Genomic DNA, 13,127 nt, shown 5'->3' with positions numbered 1-13,127 from the left:
GTCTTTATCTTAAGGAGTAGTTTGTTTTCAGTAGCCCTACGTTATTTGTTTTGTTCTTTTTCAGCTGTGGCATTAGGCAAGCTGACTGTAGCTGTAATGTTCTCTCTAGCTTTCAACAAGCACCAAATTTTTGCTGATGTCATCCTCCATTGAAGCATAAAATAGAATGGGCTAGCGACAGGAGGCTGAGTCCTTACTCCTGCTCAGAATGGAGGGCGGCATCTGTGTGACCAAACAGAAGCAGTGATTCACCTCCTGACTAGCACATCTGGGCACGTCATTAGCAAGTTAGATCAGTCGCACCTAAAAGTGCCTGCTGCTCTCCACTGACTAAAAAGGGAGCGGAGACTGCCCATATCAGATATAAAAATCTCCCTTATGTTAACTTAAAGTTACTTGAGATTAATTATACCTTCTGTGAGCAGATGATGTGAGAGTATTTGTAAAGCTGACAAATTAGTCATCACCACTATACATTTTTGTTTGTTTTCATTCTGCACAGCTGGAAAAATTCAGAAGTCAGTGGAGTAGGCTATACCTACTCACCTTCCTTTAGGAATTTGAACGAGCCCCTTTGATTTTTGTTTTCTGTATTTATGAAGTGAGAGAATAATTACTGAGATCTTGTGAGACTACAATTAAGTAACAGTTACAAAATGCTAGGGTATTCCACCAACATCAGCTGTTCAAATTCAGCTGTTGGTATGCTGACAAGAAGCTGGCTGTTTGAGAAGTACTTTGAGTGCTGACAGTGTGGTGAGATGTCAGGCAGCCCTGAAAATCTTTCTTATGTCAATGTTAACTGAGTGATCTTTCTTGAACTTATCTAGATTTTCTTTATGATGCTTTCTGATACTATGGCAGTTTCAAAAATTAATAGTATCAAGACCAGAGTCTACCTGCTGAGAAAACACCTGAAAACTGCAAAACTTATTCATACTTGCAAACATTTCAGAATAGATTTTCTCTGTTCCTGTCACAGATGAGATCGTTCTGCTAGAACACACAAGGGCATCAGGATAATTACTGAGAGCTTTGCAGTCCTTCTTGTTGGCGTGTATAAACACATACCAGGGTTGCAACACCAATTTTTTTTAGTCACGCTGCCAGTTTAAACCTGAGGTCAGTGCCCTTGACATCATGCCACAGAAGCCTGGCTCCGAGGCAGGAAGTCACTGAAAGTCACTGAGCTTGGCTGGCAGGAAACGTGGGGGAAAGCAACAAAGACTTCATGTGCTGCGCCGGGGGCCAGTGGCCGGGGCTGACGAGGGGGCTCGGCTGTGGGCCGGGCAGCAGCCGCCGAGCGGAGCGGGAGGGGAAGGCGCCGCCAGGGGGCAGCGCGGCACCGCCACAACCGCCCCAAACCGCCATAACCGCCGCAACCGCCGCCGCGCTCCGCCTCACAGCGCAGCTACCGCACTTGGGGGCGCCTCGGCGTGAGTCAGGCGTCAAATTAGCACTTTAGACAAAGAGATTAATAAATAATGACAATAACAATTCCCTGGATCTCTGGCGCAGTTACCAGACCCACTTTTCGTTTTTAAATTTGGATAAGCATGCAGAGGAGCGTGCTCCCCCCCTCCAATCACAAAAATCCATCACAAATTGCTTATGAAGCAACCCACCCTGAGCATATCATGTTCTTGTGCTTTGGTTTGCACTATGGAATGAACTTGAAGACCGTAACTTTAGAGCAAACTCTCTGTGAAATAGCTTCTGGTTTCACAACAAATACGCTCTCATCACTCTCAGATTTTGAGCAGATAGGACCAGAGAATTAATTTCCAGTAAAGCACCCCCAAAGAAATATAGTGCAAATATCAAGCTATTAACACCTCTTTTGCTCTACTAATCAGTTTTTAATAGGTTATCTTACTTGCAATATAGACACAGATATGATATACAGATGTTATACAGGGTTATTTTGTCTTCCTCTGAAACTAAAGCACAGCTACAGCGCTCATGCCTTTCTACAGTTTTTAACATTGAAACACACTGTGGATGGCTAGGGGATTGAAAAGAATAGGATGTTCTGCATATGAACGACTAGCTTACCAAATATTACTCTTTTGCTCAACTTTCAGCTAGGGCAGAAATTCTGATTCTTTGCTCTGACAGCCATCCCTTCTTACTAGGCTTACAGACGTTAAGTCTGTTTAAGTTTTCTTATAGTTGAGCCCACTGAAAGGTATATCACATTCAGATTATGCATTTAATAGCTGCTCCCTTGTATTTGCTGGACAGGCTGAATATGAAGCCATTGTGTCTTACTGTCAGGATCCATAAATTAAGCCCTTCGCTGAAGCCAGAAGAATCCTTTGGCTGTATGTTGAAGTGTTTTCCTCTACCACAACACAATAAGACTTATTAGTGATAGCCCATTTCTTTCTGCTCATTAAATTGATTGATTGTTACCAGATGGGTTTGAGAGATGTTTGGATGGAAGAAGCAGGTTTTCTTTCCCTTAGATATATTACATTAACATGTTGCCCTAAAATTCACACACATTCTTTAAATTCCGTCAGAGATACTTCAGTAGTAAATTGTGTATCCCTCCTTGCCTCTTGGAGATGGCCCAAATCTCTGCTGGTTCCATCATTGCTGATTTATACCACCTTTTTAATTTTTAATTCTTTTTTTTCCTTTTTTTTTTTTTTTTCCTGATCCCTCTGTAACCTCATTGTTTACTCAGCTCACCAGCACAGGTTAATTACAGTCAGCCTGACTCTGTCCTTCCAAATGACCTAACAAGGACCCAGCTCTCTCCCACTCTGCAACCCCAGTAATTCTTTGCAGCTGTGAAAAACAGATATTAAAATTTTTGCAAAATCAGAACAATTCTGCTTAGGCACTCAACTCTTGATTGCTGTAGGATATATGTTGTGAGGAATTCAGTTCAGTTGGTAAAGAGTGACTTGATTTGCTTTTTCTGAACACTGATCACAAACTTCTCTATTGTAGGAGTTCACAGCTGTCTATCTCCTATTTGTCTATGAAATGGTCGGTCATTTCAGCTAATCAGAAAAAAAAATAAATGCATATGGCCTAGAGGGTACTTGTTTAACTCCTCCTAACAAGCATCTATGCTATGCAACCAACAGACATAGGACCCAAACCCCATGCGTAGGGAACCCTGATATGACAGAGAGTGCTCACATTCTTGTCGTAAGATAAAAACATACTTTTAGTCACAAGACTGGGAAAAGTAGGTGGTGTCGGAACACATCCTTGCCAGCAGGATAGCACCCACCCAAACAGAGCTAAGGAATACCTGTCCTCGGTAAGTCATCAGCAGCAGCGAGCCATTTTCTTTTCTGAAATCCAGGTCTGCATCCTTTCTCTGACAACTTCAGAAATGGAGACATCTAAAATCTAACAATTCTAAATGTGTTATATAGAAACATTTCAGAACCATTGAGCCATCATCCCTGCACAGAAGCGCAGAACCATAGCTTAGCAGGATGTGGAAATTGTAGAGTAGGAATTAATAGAAACATGGCAAGATAGAAGCAGATCTTAAGCTAAAAGATTATCCAAGCTTTAATAGCTGTTATTTGCTTCCCCTCACATTTTAAGAAGGTTTTGGCAGTGATGGTGGTGGTTTTTGTGTTTTATTTATTTATTTTTCAATCAACAAATTCTCCTAACGACTGCGACACAAAACAAATAGAAGAGTAAAGCTACAGAATCCCCAACACAAAGCTCAGCACAGGGGACAACAGACAGAAGGACAGTTCAGCAGATCCCATTGAACCAAAAAGAAAAACGCCACGTAGGCATTTGTCATTTGAGATGTCGGCTGTTTGTGCTCAATGCTTCAAAGAAAGGGCTCCAAGTGTTGAAGATCCCCTTTCTTCTCCTCTCCTTTTTCAGATGTAGTGTCTAATAGCTGTCTTCTTACTGGGCTCTTCTTTGCCTCCTCTTGGAACGTGCTCAGTGTAGTGCTTTCTAAACACAGGGAGAGGAACAGAGGGAAAGGAGGAGGGAGGGGGAAAGGAAAAATCCCCATTTGAACTACATTTACTTTGTCATTTTTTCACTACAAGTTAGTTTGCACTTATCCAGTGGTCAGTACAACAGCTTGGTGAAATACAAGCTCTGAAGCTGCAAACTGATTGCATTCATGGTATTCACTTAACAACTATCCCCCACATTTTATTGTTTTCATGGCCTGCCATTAATGCCCTATTTGAAGAAGTGCTTGAAAATGGGCACAGAAATGTGTTGCATCAGCTCCTGCCCAGGTGCTGCTCTTGGCTCAGACATACAGAGCTAGCAGAACCACCATCTACCCGTATCTACATTGAGAAATGGGGGATACATTCTCCATTTTCCCCACCAAGAGGAGTATAGAGTTTCAAAGGGTCACAAGAAATGGGCAGGCTCTCTGCACCCAAAATACTAGACCTAAGCATCCACCAAGTGTATGTGGCCTTGCCAGCACTCACAGCTCAGATGTGCCTTTGAGTCATGAAAACAATCCTGAGTCCCTGCCAGGTCCCCAAAAGAGCTTTTTCCCCAGAGATGACAGCCACGAGGGGAACTTGCAGGTAACTTAAAACTTGAACCACCCTTCCAGGGACCTCCCTGACTCCTACTGCCACTAAGCTGTTCAAATGTGGTTTTGTTACAGGGGGCACCACATGGAAAGCTCATTACGTGACTCCAGTATTCCAGCCAGAAGATTCCAGAACCTGTTTTGGAAGACGAATTTGCCCGTGTTTCGGGGACGGTGTAACCCGTCATGACCCTCCCCTGCTGTTTGATCTCTCCCAAGATCCTTCTGAGGCAAATCCTCTCTCAGCTGACACTGAGCCCTTGTTTGATACCATAGTGAACAGAATAGGGAAGGCTGTGGAAGAGCATCGCAGGACACTGACTCCAGTCCCACAGCAGCTCTCTTCTTACAATAACGTATGGAAGCCATGGCTGCAGCCGTGCTGCAGCATGTTTCCCTTCTGTTGGTGTGATAAAGAAACCAACAAAGCCGATGACATGCTTTAATACCAAAATCAAAGTACAGTTAGCTTAAAAAAGGTACTAATTTTCACATGCACAGGACTACAGTCATATAGAGATGGGGACAAATTACACTGTAATAACTGAAAGGGACGATCTCTTCTCTCACAAAAATTCACTCAGCCTATACTTTAAAAAAAAAATATATATATATATATATATATATGCTCAAAACATATTTTGTCTGAGTCACCTGTATAATCTATACCTCAAATGCACAATTCTAGATCAAATATCCAGGTAAATGAACCAAAATTTCTTTCCTCACTAATTTTAAATTCAAATAAGTTATAGATGGCATGAAATCAAACTTTAATTGCTGCTGTATATACAGGTAACATGCTTGTTAAGACAAAAGGACTGAGTCCAAGTAGATCTCTCCTTTCAAGCCTTGCCTTTTTAATAGAAAAAGCTGTTGTGTGCTTAGAGCACAGTTATGCATTTAACTTGGAGCCATGAAAACACACTGGCCTCTAAGAAATATAAGCTTTTATTTTACAGCAACAGTTTGCTTTATCTGTGCATTCATTTATCTATCACATAAGAATTCCCAGCAGGGAGAAGACAAACAAAGAAACTGCAAGTATGTTTTAAAAAAGTAGGTAGCTAAATCTACAATCCCAAATTCAGCAGGAAAGTATCCAGCTCTTCTGGAATGCTAAACCACGGCGATTCCTACTGACGCACCTTTTCTATGTTGTTAAATCATGTTCTGTGTAAGAGCATTGAAAATCATCATCCAGCTGCCTGGACAAGATAGGTCCCAAATTTCACAATCTGCGAGACTGATTCATAAGCTGCATGTCCCACTTCAACGGTAATGCCCCCGATTTCATATGCTCCACACTAATACGCTCCATGAAAAATGTGCTTTGTTTTGGAAGACGGTATTTTGTTTTCAGCAGGAGGTGTTAAAAAATCCACAGCACACACACTAATCACCTCAGTGTATGTATAGGTCATATTCGACAAGCCAAACAAGTGTCAGCACTCTGCACAGTCATTAGGGAAAGGTAGGGAATTAAAATGTCTAATCCTCTCTCGCTGCTCTCTGGTTAACTAAATCATTGCTCAATATATAATCCTAACCATGTTTTTGCAGGGGTTTTGTGTCAGCTCCAATTTTTATGCAGAGGCTCCTACATTTTCTGCTTAAAAAAGAAAAAAAAAAAAAAAAGTACGCTGTGTGGCAGAGACAACTTCTAAGCCTTCCTGAGCACTGTGTTCACTCCTACCATGCAGCTAAATATCTGCATGATTTCAAGTGACAAGGGAGGGCAAGACCAGCCCAGCAGAAGCTTCAGGTAACTTGTTTCCCTAAACCTATCAGCCTTGCACAATACGAAGGTCACCCGTGTGTCATTTTCCCCCTTGTAGAACAGGGAGGAGATAAGGAGGCCAGGGCAGCACAGCACTGCGGGGTTGGTAATCCCAGAGCAGCGTGCAGCTCTCGAGCTGTGACAGCTGGTCCCAGTCCTTTCACCAGCCTCAGGACAAAACAGCACGTGTGCCTGGAAAAACACACTTTTTGAGGTGTTTTCAAGCAAGCTCCTGACTTTTATCCCCCATGTGCACATCACCAGTGTGGTAAGTCACAATGTTTTGGTCTAAAGAGCACACGTTGTGACCATGATGCAGCACCAAAAGAAGTCTCCATACAGCAAAAATGGTATTTCTTCACGTTATTTCCACTTAGTATTTTTCCTCTAAAAGGACACCGAGCAAATTATGCGGATGTTATTCTGCACAAATCAAAGGGCTAATCTGACAATGAACTGATAAGACAGATCAATGTCAGGCTTGACAGAAGCATCTAAAAATACATTTGTTCTTACTGCTTGATAGCATTTAAATCCAGATCGGCCTTGCTAAGAACTTGTCAAAAGATATTTTTCTGTGTCTGATGGGGATTGAAACCAGAGCAGCTGGATTCACAGAATCACAGAAATTTCTAGGTTGGAAGAGACCTCAAGATCATCGAGTCCAACCTCTGACCTAACGCTAACAGTCCCCACTAAACCTGAAAAGAGCCTAAAAGACCCTGTGCTTTAAAGCCAGTTCGGCTGACTCAAAGATGGAGGAGCGATCTTGCTGCTCGGGGGGGAACAAAGGCAAAAGTCAGAGTCAGTCCAGCCTGCCCAGTAACATCTATGCTGCCAGTAAAGCCTGGCCATAAAGTTACCCTCTGATCACCCCAGCACTCTCCTCCCCACCCCCAACCAGTCAGACACAAGAACCTGCCCCATCACAGGCTGGGCCATGACTAATGGGTCTGCCAAGAGGCAGGCAGCACAAAAACACAGGTCTTGCAGGCAGAGTGGGAAGCCCAGTACATCAGCGAAACCCCCAAAACCAATCTCTGACCAGAGTGTGAATATTTCTGGCCCGTGGTCAAAGGCAGGCTAAGAGCTAGCAACAGGAGCAGAGGGCATTTGGATGGCCTGATACCACATCCAGCACTAAAGCCTGCCCTTCACCTCACGGCAGAGACATGGTAAATCATCACCAGAATTAGAAATTATTTAGATTTTATTATTATTAAAGTTATGAGGTAACTTATTTTACCTGTTTCCTGCAGATCCTGGCCATGGAGTGGTGGCAGATCTCTTGACTTTATGCATCCAGCAGCCTGCTCTGCAGGACATCACGCTATTCCTATGTCCTGGGAACACACATTCCCCCTAAAGCAGGTGAACCCAACACCATGCTTAAGAGTTGTCCTGGGTGCATGCTTCCAAATAAAATGCATTAATGAATAAAAGGCTGTTTTTGTCAAATGTGACACATTTGCATCTGTATGATACTAAAAAATAAACTCAGTTACAAAGGAGTGTTTTTTTTCTGAAAAAAATGTAATGATATTCTAAAAAAAAAAAAAAAAGGAATATATGATGCTCTCTCCATTGTTTTCTCATGGCTTCTCCCTTTGTAGAAGGGAAGAAACACCACATGAACTGGCCTATTAGGCGAATCTGAGAGACCTTGTAAACCACCAAGCCACTGTTAACCACAGGAGAATGCGCCTACATATGGTTAAATACAGGTGCCATACAGAGGGAAGCAGCTCTGTAACAAAAGAAGTTTGTTTTTATGGAAAGGGCTGTGGCTGAGCAAATGTCTGACATTCGTGATGTATGAAGCTGACTTCCATCTAAATAGTTTGATCATTATTAAATAACATTTGGAATCTCTGCACTAGACTGACTCAACAAAGTAATTGTTTTGAGTCTCATAACAGTGAGACAATAAGCTTCTACAATAACTCACTTCACCGTGTTTAAATACCACAGACGCGTTGACTTGCTCTCTGCTGTGACCCAGGGGAACACCACTGCATAAATCACTAGAGCCCATCACCTGAGAGTACAAATAATTGTGTAACAGACAAACTGAGAACAGAAATTTGTGTTTGGGGGACACAACTCATTTACACGAGTAATGAAAGGGGAGAAGTGAAATCAAAAGACTTCTGCTCCCCACTGGATTGTAGGCTAAAATACATACACACATAGTGTTGAAATGAATCTCAGAATATTTCTGTAGAATGTTTTAATTGCAAAATTACTTCTGAACAACTCTGCAAAACTCAAATTTATTAAAAGCATATTTTCTCTTCGCATTACTGTGCTGCATTACCAAGATGTTTGAAAGGGAAAAAAAAAAAAAAGTGACATTTCTGAGGAAAATGGGGATATTGCAGATTGTGAATGACTTTGGCTTCTGTTCTGCCACATTTCTAAAGGCTGTAGGTTTTTGAAACACAAAGAATTTAAGGAGGTTTCAGAATGAAAAAACAGGTACCCACCAATCACAAGTGATCGTTTTTGTTCCAAATACTTAGTAATATGGGTAGGCTTTGAAAAAATGCAGTTCTTTAAGTCTAAAATAAAACAAAATCACCTGTTTCTAGTATTACACATCTAAAGGAAAACCACCTACATCTATCACAGTTCAGTTCCCTCTACAGTCCTGTAAATGGAAACAAACACTCCTCTGAGGCGGTTAATGTCCTGTCATCCTGAGGTGGGAAAAATATTAAAATAATCACAAGTTGAACCCTGACTATCTAGGAATGTTTTTCCCTTCAATTTACTGATAGTTTAAAGGAACCTGGCAACCTCCAAAGCAAGGTTAAGGAAAAGGCTTGCAACTGTGCCTTTTCATGTATTCATGGTGTATCATTGCAAGCATTCTAATGGTTTTTATAATGATTTATAATGTTATATGTAACTTATTATTTTTAAATACCTTTGCTGAAATCATGATATGCAATTATTACAAGTGCAAAATTTATACCAGGAGGTAACAAACTCCTTGAGCGTTGCCCCTTGTAACTCAGTACCACATAAACTACTTGTTCATGAGCCAGACAGCTCAGGATGAACAGACTTTCAGCTGAAGCATTTTGCAGCCCACACACTGAAAATGCACGGTATTCCAATGAGAAGTATTAACTGACATGCCTTTTTGCAGGCTATTTAGAGTTGACTGCTAGCCATTTTATCTCATTTATAGGGCTGATTTAAAAATAATCAAACCTCATAATAGTGAAAACTGTGGAAAAAAGGAAACAGATATGACTTTTTCTCATACACTGAGCTAAATACTTTTAAGGAATGGTAAAATCGTTCTAACAGTATTAATTAAGAGAAAACAGGTCCCTCTCATGTTATTTTCAGTCAGATGAATCAAAAACAGTTTAGCTTAGTAAAGCAACAGAAGCCATCACAGAATAAATAGGCATGCTGCAGACATTTTCAGAAGCATGTACACATATAAAGCCACCTGCTAATAACCCAGTCTCACGTTCAGGGACAAGAAAATATAAAGGCAGAAAAATAAAGAGGCTCTTTTTCTTTTCTTTTCCCAAATATCAGCCTTACAAAACATAACTGGTGTGAGCAGGCTGAACTACAGAGACAAAACTCTTCTTTCCCAGAACAACCAAATGCAAGGTCCTCAGAAGACACCAGGCAGTACAGTAAGAAGGGACATTTCAAGAACAACGATCTCCTTTTCCCTTAAGCTTGGGAAGTGCATTAACCCACTCGTCTAAGATTTTCAAGAATTTTCCTTATGGCACACCCACAGTATCTCCTGTTTTTAAATGAAGAGCACCCAATAAAACTATTGTATTGCAAATGAAACTACCCTCCTAGGTTCTGCTGTAAATAACTAAGCCCATGATAGCAGATGAGACAGCATATTGTGACTCAAACACAAGCTGTCCACTTGAAATGCCAAGTCTGCCACACAGCAATAGGTCAGAGTTTGGCCTTTCAAAATCCTTACAGCTGCTTCACTGGTCACCAGGGCTTAAACAATGCTGGCAAAACCCTCACTGACACCCACCACACACACACCAGACATTAATTAAAACCACCAGAGATCTCTTAATCTAATATGTCATCTTTTCCCTTAGCATTTCATCGAGACAGAGTGCTGGTTCTACAGCACCTTTCCAAGTTTCTAAAGTGAAAATGTGTCTTGTTCAGGGATGAGTGGTGCTATCAGAAAGTCTATTTTTCCTGACTTTTTTTACCCTAAAAGTACCTGGGGCTACATCATATATTAATATGGAAGAAATTCTGGGTGAGGCTTGGTTTATTTCCAAGCAATGCCTTGACTTAGCAAACCCTGTGGTTCATGCCAACATGCTGCACAGAACACCCTCCAAACCTGCTTGTGGCCCCACAATTTCACAGTGATGTCCACAAAGATCGAAGGATACTGCCCAAAATACAGCACATGCAAATTCTGGATAAACTGAAAAGACTGTCCCTTCTCACACTCTGGTGACAGCAGTAGGGAGCTAGAACCCACCAAGATACCACAACACTTGTAACTGTTTCAACGTTTTGTGTGTGAAGACTTAATGCACAAAAACTTGGGCAAGGTTTTTAACAGCAGCTATATTTTTTTCTGTGAAACACAATAACCCAACTACTGTTGTGCTAATTCAAGAGAGATTCTAAGCTTATAATTATGTATGCCTATAGAAATAATTGTAACTCACACCTTTTAATTCTGCTCAGCTGGCAGCACTAATGTCTCAAAAGCAATTTAATAAGATGAAAGGAAAACAAAGTAAGCAGTCAGTCACAAACAGCACCCCCTGGCACAACATAAACAATCTTTAACCATGCATCATCTGATGAGCACATGACTTCACAGGTACTCTCCATTTCTGCTTTATTTCCATGACATTAGTCTGCTACATTTCTTTGCAAAACACTGTATAATCCACACACAATACCATTTTACATCTTAACACTTTCAGATGTATTCCATAACAGCTCCTTTTACTACATTGATATGCCTATTTTGAAACTGTTCGATTACTGATTTCACATCAGTAATTTTTCCCATAATCTAATTAATGCTCCCACTGAGATCTAGTAGTTAACGTAGTACAGCTGCATGAAGCACGAGTTTGCGTTGCTGACTACTGTTATATAGAGTTTTCAAAAACTGTTTTACATTTTATTAGCAATAACTGTAAAATAATTATAAAATGGAGTACTTTTTCAGAAGTGCACAAGTAACTTGTGACTAAGAAAGAGATCAGTATATCAAACGCCACGTGAATACATTCAGTACACTACATAATCTCCAGATAGTGCTGTGCTGGGCCATACAAAACAAGATGCAGAAATGGCCTGCCTGCGTTAACGTGTGAAGGTTACCTGCCATGGGAAGGCAAGTTGTCAAGGGTCCCTTTATGATCAGTGGAGAGACTTATCTTCTGGACATTTCTCTCTTCAACTTCAGAGACCTTAAACACCTAACTTGGACTAGAAGTTTGACTTCAACAGACCCACCAAAGACAGAGACCCACAATTCCCATATTCTGAATACTGAGAATAAATGAGAAAAAGAACTAGATAAAACTGGAAATAGCCCACAAAAGTAGAAGTAACTATTACCTAATGTTTGCAATAGTGTAATTCTAAAATACTCAAAAATCACTTTTCTTCCTTTAATGAATCTTTTTACTCTTTCATTCCTTTCCTAATTTATGCAAGTTATCCCCCCTCTTCCCATCCTTTTTGGCAGAAGAAAAAGAAAACACCATTTCCTTCCCTTTTACCCCTCTTTTTCCTTCACTAGCATCTATGGTAATCCCTCTGCTGTGTAACTTTGTTCCACTGTCTTTTAAACAAAACCCCTGAATTATTTCATTAGGTTTATCTGTACCAAAATTGGTGACAGATTAAGACTGAAACATGTCTCAGGTCCCACATCAGCACAGCAGAATTCTCATTCTAAGATTTGACACAGTTATTTATAATGCTGCTGAATATGTTATCATATTAGCATGCCTGACAAGCTTCTTTCTTTCAAAGTGTTTCTTTTTTTCTTGTTTGTTAAAACAAACTTGCCATGATTAGTCACATTTAAATACCCAAATTCACAAAGCAATCCCCTTACTTAACATAAAGGAGTCTCATCAATACATTTTTCTGGAACTCCACTCAGATTTATTAGTTCCAACATAGAGCTATTGTTTGAAAGATCCTTAAAAGGCCTATTGACTACAACAAGTACTAATTGTGTTTTCAATTTCATTCAAACTGGAGCAACTATGCTAAATGAGAAGAATGCCTCTGTCAGCTGCAGTCTGGAGTACTGTAAACAAAGTAATATGAAGCACCAGAAGGTTTATACCATAGTGTCAGTCAGCTTTTCTTCCTCTAACTATGCAACTCTGAACACACACGTAAAGCTAACGTATATTAAAAGAAACAAAAACCAGTATCCTATAGCAAGAACATAAAAGGTTAACATACATTATCCTTACCTTAAGACTACTCTTCATCACACTGGTACCTGAGCAGTTTCCATATAAAACAGGCAGAATATCCACTAGAGATCTCTGACAAAGTCTGAATGTACTCTAAACCTAATTATACTTAAATGAAAAAGTTTAGTTATAGACTCGTACGAGGCCACGATTTCATCTCACTTTTCTCCCATATTGAAATCTACACCATGGTTGCCCTGGGACTTGTTAATTTGCTTTCAAGAGAAAGGTCTTCATTTTAAAAGTTTTTGAAGCCTCTTCTAAGAGATAAAAGTACTCTGAAATAATCTCAACTTCCAACATA

The 13,127-nt window shown here is 40.5% G+C and overlaps 1 pseudogene across 1 annotated transcript in view; it reads left to right on the top strand.

Moving 5' to 3' along the window:
* The window catches only part of LOC311206879 (arylsulfatase D-like), a 31,386-nt pseudogene extending 26,382 nt beyond the window's left edge, over positions 1-5,004 (top strand). The window contains exon 10 of the transcript in view: positions 4,634-5,004. The product of the transcript in view is annotated as an arylsulfatase D-like (transcript). The remainder of the gene's footprint in view (positions 1-4,633) is intronic.
* The last annotated feature ends 8,123 nt before the right edge of the window (positions 5,005-13,127 follow it).

This window comes from Netta rufina (assembly GCF_964035555.1).
Source record: "Netta rufina genome assembly, chromosome: 1".
In the NCBI taxonomy this organism is placed as follows: Eukaryota; Metazoa; Chordata; class Aves; order Anseriformes; family Anatidae; genus Netta; species Netta rufina.
Note: the sequence above shows the minus strand (reverse complement) of the source record. Positions and strands in the feature narration are given on the sequence as shown.